Below are 12,261 nucleotides of genomic sequence, written 5' to 3'. Positions count from 1 at the left end.
TAAAATGTGCTCAAAATTCTGAGCAGAATTGCTGAAATTCACTGCTCAAAATCCAAATTCTGGGTGCACAATCAGCAATTTTCGCTCCCCAGCAGGATCGCCAAAGAATGATGTAGCAAAATACGCCGTGCCCACACTCACACACCCAGACAACTCAACACCACACAAGGAATTTACTTAAATTACTCACCTCACTCACCACCACTCAAGAGCTCTCTAAAAAATCTACCCACAAGCTCGATTCAAACTCCAAATGCCTCGACCTGCAAGCCCTTGCCTGCCCGCAGACACTACAAGGTGAGTCGAGTTAATCAACACTTGAAATCACACTCGATGGCGACTAAAATATACAAGAAAAACCATCAAAAACTCAAAAACTCCAGCCATAAAATGTGTCTCTCAAAACATTGCAAAGCCTTCACCAAACTCCACTCTGTTGGACTCTTTGGAATAGTGCCAACCCTAATGGCCCTGATACAGGGTCACATAATCTTGCAAAAAGCCGCACCCTCTTCCCTCAATTCCTCGCACACACACATCCATGGAAACCTCAGAACTTCCATAGACTCTCCCAAGTGCAAAATTGAAGAGAGAAAGCTCTCGTTCACTCCTCCACACTCTCGGAAACAGGACACAAATGCGACGGGACTGCACTAGACCACCTGTAGGAACCCTGCTTCCTCCCACACACAGCGAGGTGAAAGTGCTGATATTGTACTTCAAAAGTTCTCCCTCAGCCTCAACACTCACGGCACCGTGAGTGATGTGTCAATTTTCAGCCTTTTCACACCAGTTTGACCTTTTTTTTTACTTTTTTGGGCCCATTTTTGGCCAATTTTGACCTCGAGCGGGCATTTTTTGCGGGAAAAACCCCAAACAGACTCCAAAATTCACTAGATTTTGTACGCTACATCCTTGATACCCAAATCACTTTTCCACATCCCCACATTCTATTTTGACCACTTCTAGGGCGGTGCACGCATCACCGCAGATTAGGCACCGTAAATAGACAGTTACTGCATGTCCCAAACTTCTTGAGCAAGATGAGAGTACCCACACTTGTCGCTTGCATTATTTTCATTCTAAAAATCCCAAACCCATTACCTAGATCCAAGATAAGCCACCAAGAACCATACCCAAGGTCCCAATACCCTATCCGGGCATGTACATATGCTCGACTGCCAACACACAAGCACAAATATTTACAATGTGCACACGTTGCAGCACATTTGAAACTCAAAACCACTTTGAAAATCTCCCAAATGCATGTATTTTCATCATTTTGTACGTATGAACATGCACATATGCACTACTTTGTACATACCAAAAGTGGTTTATCAACGCTATGGAGAACCATAGATGATGAGCACATATCTGGGATTGTCATGTGCAATCTCGGTGTTGAGAAGGAGATGACAGAAGATCTAGAGGCTAAAATCAATCGATTTTTCATGCTTCACAATCCAGTGATGCAAAAGTGGATTTCACAATACGAGGATGCAAAGCAAGAGCAACAAAGGGCACGGATCGAGTGGAGACGGGGAAGACGACCACCGATGCATTATCCGGCGGGTTTGGAGAGCCTACCAACATTCACGAGCTTAAGATGGTTTCACGACCATTTGAAAAGTGCACAATAGTGTGGTGAAGAAGTGACTGAGAAGGAGTGGAAGTACTCTCGGGGTTGCGCGACCAAGATAAGTTTGCAATGTATGAGTAGTGACTTTCTAGATGTTTGAACGGCCACTCATAATTTTTGTTGGTTGTAGTATAAGTCATACACGGCAGTATGGTGTAAAGGTTGACATTTTAGGGTGGAACAAATCGACAAAAAGCGTTTTACTCAAGATTGTGGAATCATGGCAAAATTTGAACAGTCTAGTCGACGATGGTCCTCTAGATCCTGTGGTGGCGAAACTCACTTACTTCGGCACGCTTCAAGAGATTTTGAGGATCGATTATAGAGGATTTTTTGTCGGCTTGTTTGACACACAATGCTTCAAGATAAACATGGAGGTCACAATGCTACTGTGTGCAGAGGAGAGTCTGGTTTCCTTGAAGTGGATTCAACTAAAAAATGGACCAACCTAAGAGACACTTTCGTACTACCCGAGCATTGTGAACAAGTAAGTTATGTGCTTGGAAGCTATCCAATTTTAGAAGTTATATGCTTGGAAGCTCTCATGTAAGTTATGTGGCTGTGGCAGGTGATATTTCATCCTACAAAGTCTGCATCAAACTGGTGGTACATCATAGAGATAGCCCCTCGTAGTGCACGGACGTATGAGGGCTACCATGTGCCAATCACATTGGCATCAATGAAGGAGATTGGAGAAGATGCTCAGTCAGAAGTCGCTGAGGTGGTGCCAGACGAGCATCAAGCTGCTACTCTCTATGGGGTGCATACAGAGGATCTACAAAATGAAACGAAGGACATCTGCCTAAACAGAGAGCTCTATATAGATATAGGGAGTTATGTTGATCTATGCGAGGATGAGAGAGACACCTCTTAAAGTAAACATTGTATTTGAACAATTTTTCTCCATTTTATAATATATATTGTATTCACGTGGCTATATTTGAGAAATTTACATTGTGTTTAATCGTCATTGCGTCCACTCCAGGTACGTATGCTCCAGGTATGTTCTCACAAGCAGGGACACTCCTCACCGACGAGCACTGCACTCCGAGTGTGATGGAGACTGAGGCTGCAATCGTGAAGGAGGTGATCCGTCTCTGCTCATAGATGTTGCTCGTCCCTCCACTAGATCTAGTTGATTGGATGAAAGAGACGCTAAGAAGCACTACTACTACTTCTTAGCGTCTCTTTCACCCGATCAACTAGATCTAATGGAGGGGCTAGCAGCATCTATGAGCAGAGATGGATCACCTCCTTCGCAATTGCAGCCTCCATCTCCATCGCACTCGGAGGCAATGCTTTTACAAGATACGTAGAATGCAGACGGGAGACAAATTCACAAGAACTTCACAAGAATCTCTCTACACAGGAATCCCTCCCTCTTTATGAGTCCTCTCTCTCTCTCTCTCTCTCTCTCTCTCTCTCTCTCTCTCTCTCTCTCTCTCTCTCTCTCTACTTGTCCATGTTTTCTTCTCCATTCAATATTAAGATTAAATGTTCGTGTGTTTAATGCAGGTATGGATGATGATGAGTTTCTTTTTTCTTTGTCACCCCAACAGAGCCAGTGGTACGAGGATCGTCATCGCTCTGGAGCACCATCACATCGTTCTCCTCCTTCAGTGTCTCCCTCTGTTTCGGAGCATTCAATGCACTCCGAAGCTTCAGTGTCGACGAGACAATCTTCACACTCGTCTAGGCATCGACGCTCTAGTGGTGGCGGTAGCGGTTGTAGTGGGGATGCCACTGCTGATGCCTCAACACCGCCTCATGTTCGACGAGGCTCTTTACCTTCCCCTTCTTTGCTCGCCCCCACACCAGCCATGGCATTGCCATCTACGCCAGGTTTTGCGTGGCTGACAGCCGTTCTTGGCTACACACCACTACCTACTCCTCCGGGAGTCACCCCACTCGACACTCCTGGCTTCGGGGCCCAGACTCCAGTGGAGACACCTGGCGTCCGTACCCCCATCGACACGCCACTAGAGACCCCTGCGGGGACACCCAGGTTCATGCGGCACAGGTGAGAGGGCTTGCCTTACTCCGTTGACTTCAGTGGCGGCATCATCTTGGATGATGAAGGCAAGAAGGTGATCTCGCGCATGCGCGGTTTTTGCTCTCAGGTGTTTAAATACTACATACTAAACACCTGGAGTGAAGTACTAAATGAATTAAAACACAGAGTCATTAGCATGCTGCATGATGAGTTTCCCATGTCAACACGGGATGATCGCTTCAATGAAGACCGATGAAGGTTCGAATGCGCGAATACTACAAGCACAAGCATTTTGAAGTGCAAAAAGCAATAAAGCATGGGTGGAACAGACCAGATTGACTGGCCAAAGAAGATTGGAAGAATGCGAAGCGAGCAGCGCACGAGAATCCTGACAAGTGGAAGCAACAAAAGGAGGCAGCCAAAGTGCGAGTAGAGGCAGGGAGCTCGCACCACTTGGGGAGCGGCGGGGGGCATCATTTAAGGCCGATTTTGTAAGTGTTTTCATATTGCTCTTTAGGTTTGATATTTTAGGGTTTAGGGGTTTTTAAATTCTAACATAATGGATTCTTTGTATGTTTTGAACAGTGGTCAATGACAGGACGTGACCCCACACCGTACGAGTGCGAGTACGTAGGCAGAAAGGGGTTAAACGCCCTGATGGACATTTTGAGTTCTTGCAGCGGCATGGTTAGTATTAGGGTTTACTCTTTTCTATTTGTTGTATTGTTTTGTAAATTATATGTTTATACTTACAAAAAGTTGTCTTATTGTTTTTTTTTCGAAATTCGACAGATACACCGCTTGGACGCGATGAGACGTCTGATTAGATGATTTTAGTCTAGCCGTAGCTAGATAGCATTAGTTTCCTTTTGTCATAGCATATGTATCATAAAATGACATGTATACGTGTTTTTGTAACTATTGGAAAACCATGTATATTTTCTTAATAATGACAATGGTGTTGTAACTATTACATTTGCAAAGCTTAACAATCAAGTGATGATGTGTACAATTGTCATTTATTTACTTTCATCAATTTACTTTTGTGAGTTTTGTATCTTTATTCTGCAAACAATACTATGGATAATGGAGTTAATGGTTATATTGTCTTGTGGGTGACTACTTTGGGTCTATACCTAAGCTTGCACTTTCTTTCAAAGGTGAATCTGGGCTTATCTTAGATTCATTTAGGTTTACTCTATTATTAAAACATTCAATATGGTTGATGGGTGAATGCCTTGCCACCAAAAACTTTTACTCTCGAGCATTGCTATAGGTAGCTTGTAAAGCGTTGCTATTAGCATCGCTATATGCGTCGCTATATAGCGATGCCGATAGCAACGCATATAGCGACGGTTATAGCGACGCTCATAGCGATGTTCCCGTATCGACGCTATTAGTGACAGTCTTAGCGATACCGGAGAATATAAAAACCCAATGTATTTCTGTCGCTAAAAACATCACAACAGCAAAACGCTGTTGCTGCTGATAAGCACAAAAGAGCCCAAGCCTTTAAAGAAAATGATTGGGTCTTACTTAAATTTCACAAGGCTCTATTAAGGCACACACGGGCAAGAATCCTATGGGACATTAAAAGTACTACGCTAAATTAGCAAAAAGGTACTATGGTCCCTTCCAGATTCTTAGACCAATCAATGAGATGGCCTATCAACTCAAGTTGCCCAACCCTTAGCTCATACAAAATTCTTTTCATGTGAGCCTACTAAAGCCTTACAATGGAGAGCCACCTCAAGAACCAATTATTGAAGACCCACCGAAGATTGAGGACCAAGAAGAGGTGCTGCAGCCTGAGTCCATTCTTCGACATGAAGAAAAGGTATTGAGAGGCGGTAAGATTATCCGACGGTATCTTATTAAGTTTAAAAATTATCCTTTTGAAGATGCTGGATGGATGCAAGGCATACAATTAAAGGATAACCTAAACCTTGTCAATGCTTACAATGCTTCCTTAGAGTAAGCAAATGTACAAATGTTTAAAATGAACAAAGTTTTTGTCTTATAAGACTCTCTTTTTCTTTATTGTGCACAAATGTTAAGTAGTATGCATGCTTAGAATCAAGTTTGTGGAGACGACGTCTTCCAAACACCAAGTAGTGCTTGTCACTCTACTATGGAAGATTGATAGGACTAATGTGCAGACATGCTTGCGGCAGCCTTAGGCTCTCAAGCGCCAAATGGATTAGTCATCCATTTTGGAACGATGTCGTAGGGTAAGATAGGGATCCTCTACCTGCTAGAAAAAGGGCTAATGAATAGGCTTTATCTTCTCTACCCCATAGTCGAGGACGACTATGATTTCAAGAGAGAGGTAATGTCATAATAACTAATATCTAATTCTCCTAAATGATTAATTTCTCATGCTAAACTGATCATTTAATATGGGGAAGTACCAAGAGAGAAAAAGCTAGAATATTGGTTAAGTTGGCAGACCGGCCACAGTAGGGATCCAAAGGGGGGGCCATCTGCAAAAGAGCAATGTGCAACAATGGGCTTTAAAGACCCTAAGGTTCAACCCATTAACATTTCCAAAATGCTAAGGTTCCAAAATTCAATGGTTGTGTCCAATGGTCAAGCTTAGTTAAATTGGATGCTTAGTGAGTGTGCCAAAAAGTCTTCATGACTCCTAAAGAGGAGGGGGCGAGCCCTAAAGGTAGGAGAAGAGAGAAGCTTGTGAGAGAACACACACACACACACACACTCAAAGGCTTCCCTTTACACAAAGGGCATAATAGACACATGTAAGCTCCTTAGACCAATTGCTCACAAGGTGCACTCAAATCCTATTGGATGGCCATAGAGGTGGACCAATGAGAATTAGGCTAGAGAAAATTTAGCTTAATTCATTTAAAAACACTTAATAAAAGAACCAATAAGAATTAAGCTCTCTAGAAGACTATTGGACAGTCTCCCAAGGGATCCAATGAGCATTCAGCAGCCCAATGGCTTGCCTGATTCCTATTGTTCAGAAGGCAAAGGGGTCCAATGAGAGTTTAGTTGCATTATTTAATTACCTAAAGCTCTCACAAAAGGGGAAAGGGTGACACATGTCACAAGGCTATCACTTATGCCTCTCAATTTTCATTGGCTAAGCTTAGAGAGGTCCAATGGGGTGTCAGCATGAGTAATTTGCATGAGGGGTCGACCAAGAGAGAGAGGGGGCTGATTTTGGCAAGGCCTTATCACACACTCACTCACACAATCTCATGTGTGAAGCAAGAAGAATCTCTCTCTCCTTCTCAAGCTTTAATGGAAAGCTCATCAGCTACTCCAAGCTTGTGAGAAGGGAGGCCTACACCAACAACTCTTGGCTTTGTGATGCAAATCCAACCAAGAGCCAAGCTTCAATGCATGATCATATCCTCTACCATGCTAATTACTAAGCTATGCTAAGCTATTATGAGTGATTAAGTGAGGAGATATACTTCTTTCTCGTAAGACTACTCCTTCTTCCTCTCAATCTACTCTCATACCCCGCTAGCTCTCACCATCTTCGAAGGTGTGTAAAGTCTTGGGTCTAAGACCGTGAGGGAATTGATGTTGTGTTTTATAAGTGTTTGCTTAGTGCTTCCTGAGCATGGACCTGCAAATTCAATATGTTTAAGCCTCCCTGAGAGTATGGTACTGCAATTTTGTTCCAAGCAACCTAAGCATTGGAAGAGCGAGAGGAATTCCACAAAAACTTAGCCAAGATCGAGATGCATTTCTGTACTCTGAACAATTCTGAGCCTGACATGTTAAGGCCATTCATCACAGTGCCAAGAAGCAATTTTAACCAACACTCTCTCCAGAACCCACTCTTGCAAGTGTTTCTGAGAGACCATGACCCCAATCGGGTAGCCCAGGTGTTTAAAAACATGACCCTTAGGAACTCTTTTCCCATACTAAATCAGAGAGTCAAATTCCCTTGTAGAGATCCAAATAAACCAAAGCAAAGGAAGCAATGCGAAAATTTCTAAAACAAGCAAATAGATAAAGCATGAATGAATTGCAACAAAAAATGAGGTGCTTTACTGACCTACAATGTTATACTGTTGCTTTTCGATTGTCCAATCTACAGGCCGATATTTGAGTCAAGCTACAAAAAAGCAATGTGAATAGTTAAACATATCGGCTTCAATGCTTGCCTTGATGCTCTCCAAACTATGTCCGCGTTCTTCCATGTCTCGCTGCACAAGGAAAGCAAGGCAGGTTGGATCGAGGATAGACCTGAAACTTGAACATGTAAATTTTTCACAAGTACTGTCAATAGCTACTAGGTATCTACCTAGATTTTCCATGCAAATTTGACTTCATCATTGATGTCAAGAAAAATGTTGAAATCAAGAAGCTCCCGCACTTGAGCATCGAACTTGCCTGCCCATCACTGAAAATCTGCAATATGCCAACTAAATAATGCGTAGATTATCCATAGAAAATTAGAGTAGGGGCCTAAACCAGATAACTATCAAGAACAAAACACCCCATCCCAAAAATTGATGAGCTACTACACAAAAATCTTCACCAAGAGGAACTCCTTAAAAAATCACCAATCCGCACCGCCTCCCAATCTGCTCTAAATTGCCTCAATACAAAACACCTCCTTTGGAACCTTCCCTACCATTTTGTGAGCTATACAATACACAACTTGTATTGTAACTGGTGCAGTACAAGTTTACAATTCTACTGGCCACTCCCAGGGTGGCCACTACCTCAAAAACTTTGTCATCCAATACCTTTATCATACCTCGGTGAGCAATTACGCCTTCCTTAACCGCACACATTAGCCATCATTGTCCTGGGACCTCACTAACCAAGTCTAACACATCAGTAGCAGATTAAGAAAAAAAACAAGTCCCCTCATGGAGTTAATTTTCTTCATTTTTGATATTGCATACATAAATCACACAGATAGTGTTTTGAAGTTGCTCAAGAGACCTTGTGCATATGTTGGATATGCAGGTCAGAACCCTCTCAATTATCTTATTCCATTACAAACTTTTAGAAACAGCTTCACCAAGCAGTACTCACATGGGATGCATGCCCTCACTGAAAAGATTGTTGGGGGGCATGATCGTCTTAGGGGGTCTAGAAGGCCAGTGACATGATTGTAAATAGGTTTCTCAATCAACTTGCAAACTGAGTCAATGAACAATCATCAAGCTCCTTCGAGATCGGATGCTTTGAAGGAAAGCAAGAAGCCTTAGTTCAAAATTTCAAAGATACCCCTCGTAATAGCTGAACACATACTGGCTCGCACGAGAATAAAATATATTAATTACTAAGTTTCTGAATCCCACCTCCTACTACAGGTGCATGGCTACCTCTTGTTAGGCCCCGAAGAAGCCAACTCTATCACCCTCACGACAGGAGCCTCTCGCCAGAGAGAGAGAGAGAGAGAGAGAGAGAGGTGCAGAAGAGCCTCTACCCGAGACCTCACTTCATCTACACAGTCAAAGAGAGAGAGAGAGAGAGAGAGAGAGAGAAGAAGAAGAAGAAGAAGAGGAGGAAGAAGAGAATTTTTACGTCGTAGGAAACTATCCCGGAGAGAGAGAGAGAGAGAGAGAGAGAGAGAGAGAGAGAGAGAGAGAGAGAGAGAGAGCGGGCCGCATCTCCCAGGACTATGACCGTGGGCTCCATGAGGGTGGGTCATGAATTTGGCACTGCCTTTGAATGAAGAGGAAAATCTCCAACTCCATTTGAAACCGGTATGTGTTCGGATAGAAGCCACAACATCATAGGAAGACTCATCCAAATGACCCAAAAAATGCAAGAGGCACCCTACGAACAAGCACACCCTTTGCACTCTCACCGCCGCGCAGCTGCCCAACTTTCCCTCCTGCTTCATCTTCGTCCTTTAGTAGTGGCACTTCCTCCCATTTCTCTACACTATAGTGATAGTATACGACCACCATCCTTACATACATGAGTGACCCTGAGCTCTTCTCATTCGCATTCTCTGCTAGCCTTTCCAACAATGGCACGCCGCCGCTCATCCTCGTCTCCGTCAGAACTCTTGAATCCCTACTTGCTATGCCACCGAAGCTGTTCACCACCGCCCACCTCACTTGCCTTGACTCCACATTGTCTCCCATCCCCCTCAGCACCTTCTTTGATAGCTTCACCTCCTCCACCGCACCTTCCAGCTTGGATCTGCCCAAAACCCTGCCATATTCATCGCAACCTGCGATAGACACAACAAAACCCCATTGGAATGTGACATCACCACATCAAGAAGACCTAGTCTTGTGTATTTACATGCTGGAAAAATACATCATCATCTTCCAAAAAGGTTAGCAACAAGCGTGGAGAGTAGATGAAACCACCTGCACGTGGGTATGATGTCTTTCTCCACATCACGTGACCACAAAGACCACTCTAGCTGGACTGCACTAACGGGGTGAATTGCATCGACCCGTTGTATGGTTGATGCCGAAGCCTCGAATAGCCCTATATATTTTGTCTTTCCTTCCTCCACTAGCTTCTTCATTTCCCCCACCTGTAGAGCAGAGCACATTGAAGATCAATATAACGAGACTCTACAAAAACTCACACAAAAAAACTTGTGCCAAAAAAATGTGCATACGGCTGCATTTTGCATATTCTAGCATGATTTGAATGTTTGCATCTGTTTGAAGCTATATGCTCAATGTTTGCATCTGCTTAAAACCTTGGCAACTTATCAAAGAACATCCAGGTACTGATTTGAGGAAAGTTGTACTGAAGCTCGCCTTTAGGTAAAGTGAAAAGTGCAATATCAGAGGCTTTAAATACCTCTTTGTCCTTCGTTTCGGCGAGTTGGACCTTTAAATAGTATCTTTCCTCTGTCAACTCCACCAATTTCCTCTCAAGGTTGATAACTTTCATGTCCATGGGAGTGGCGACGTATCCCTGGACCCTCCGAGTTCTGATCCCTTTTCTTGTTGAGCTCTAAAAACAATTTTGACACTCCCTAAACCTCGAGGTAGCCCACTTCCTCACCTCTGAACATCAGCAAGCCTCGAGAGCTCCGAACCTAAATGAACTGCAACATAGAGATGGTAGGGACCTCTCTATTCAGCACATCAACGATTGTTTCATGCAAGTCCATCCTCCTATCCATGGCCTCAAGAAGGAGGATTGGAAGCCACACAATGACATGGTTGCTGGCAGCCTCAGGGTTAAAAGATGTAGTGCATGTTTGTGTAGGGGCAATGTCGCTGCGAGAGGTAGATGTGCCATGCACTCGTAGGGCTTCTTTGATAGCCTTTGTGTTATTGTATCCTCTTTCTTCCATCTCTTGAACCAATGTAGTGTCGAGTGCTTGATTCACCTCATCCAATCTTCAGCAATAGGCTAGGCCAACTCACCAATCATGATGTAGTGCTGCAATGCCTTCAAGCGATGCATTGGATGAGTCAAGGCATTGAAGGAAGCCCGATGCTCAAAGTACTAATGAAGCTGGTAGACTTCAAAGCACATATCGGAAAAATAACCGACAAGGCAATCACTATCCCGACGAGCTCTGAAAACAACAGGTCAAGCAGCAGGTTGCAAAAGGGTTGTGTGTCGAGGTTGAGGCATAAGAGTGATGAGTCGGGGACTCTGATGACGGGTGCAAGTCTCAAGAGATGGATACTTTTCCTCATTGTTTAGAAAGAGAACAAGCAAAAGTTGAGAGAGAGGGGGAGAGAGAGAGAGAGAGAGAGCACGCACACTAAGACTCAAGAGTGCTCCACTACCAAACTACCAAGAGAGTGAGTCACATCATTAGATTTACACACCAGTCATCTAAATGAGTGCCCACTATCTTATTTCAACCAATCAATATTAAAAAATTCTTGAAAATACAACCCTAATTTTTTTCTATTTTAGTCAGCAAAAAGAGAAGGCATCTCTATAGCCTTTGCCCTTTTGGCAGGCCAAAAAAAAGCTCTGGCTTGGCTTACATGTTTCACTCCAATATGTTTCGACCTGTGTTTCTCGATCCAAGTGATGGCATTCGGAATGGGGAAACCCATCAAGCACTTCTTGTGACATCATGAAAACACCACATTAGACATGTTTAGCAACTAAGCACCATTCACTTTGGAAACTACATCCCTTTCAGCATATTTATCAACCATGCAAGTGCCAAGCATAAAATTTGGCATACATATTGATTAGCATTGTCGAGCATAATATTTCCTTTGGCAATGACCAAGGTGGTGCAAAACACATTGTAAGCTCCCCGATCTCTTTAACTACAACATCTTAAGCATACATATCAACCAAAGCTTGCTTAGTATAACATCTTTCTCTTGCAACCTTCGAGTGGCACTTGTGCTATCAAGGCATTACAAATGATGACATCTCAGATGAATTGCCCTTCGAGAACTTAACCTAAATACATGTGGACACTACATTTGGCATGTTGCATTTTTTATGAATCAATGCACTCAAAGTGATACAAGTTTGGACTTCAGTATCCTCAAGCACTTGCTTTCCAACCTACTAAGCATATCATGCAAATTGGCTCGATCTGCATCTTTTGGCCCTATTTCCCATCGTGGAAGCGGAGCGACACGACAACAGTCAACACACTACTAGTGGTGTGAGTATGTAGTGATGCCCCTGTGTGTGTCGCTTTACATGGGATACTACGATAGCATCA

The sequence above is a fragment of the Adiantum capillus-veneris genome, chromosome 18 (genome assembly GCF_014529385.1).
Source record: "Adiantum capillus-veneris isolate H3 chromosome 18, ASM1452938v2, whole genome shotgun sequence".
In the NCBI taxonomy this organism is placed as follows: domain Eukaryota; kingdom Viridiplantae; phylum Streptophyta; class Polypodiopsida; order Polypodiales; family Pteridaceae; genus Adiantum; species Adiantum capillus-veneris.
Note: the sequence above shows the minus strand (reverse complement) of the source record.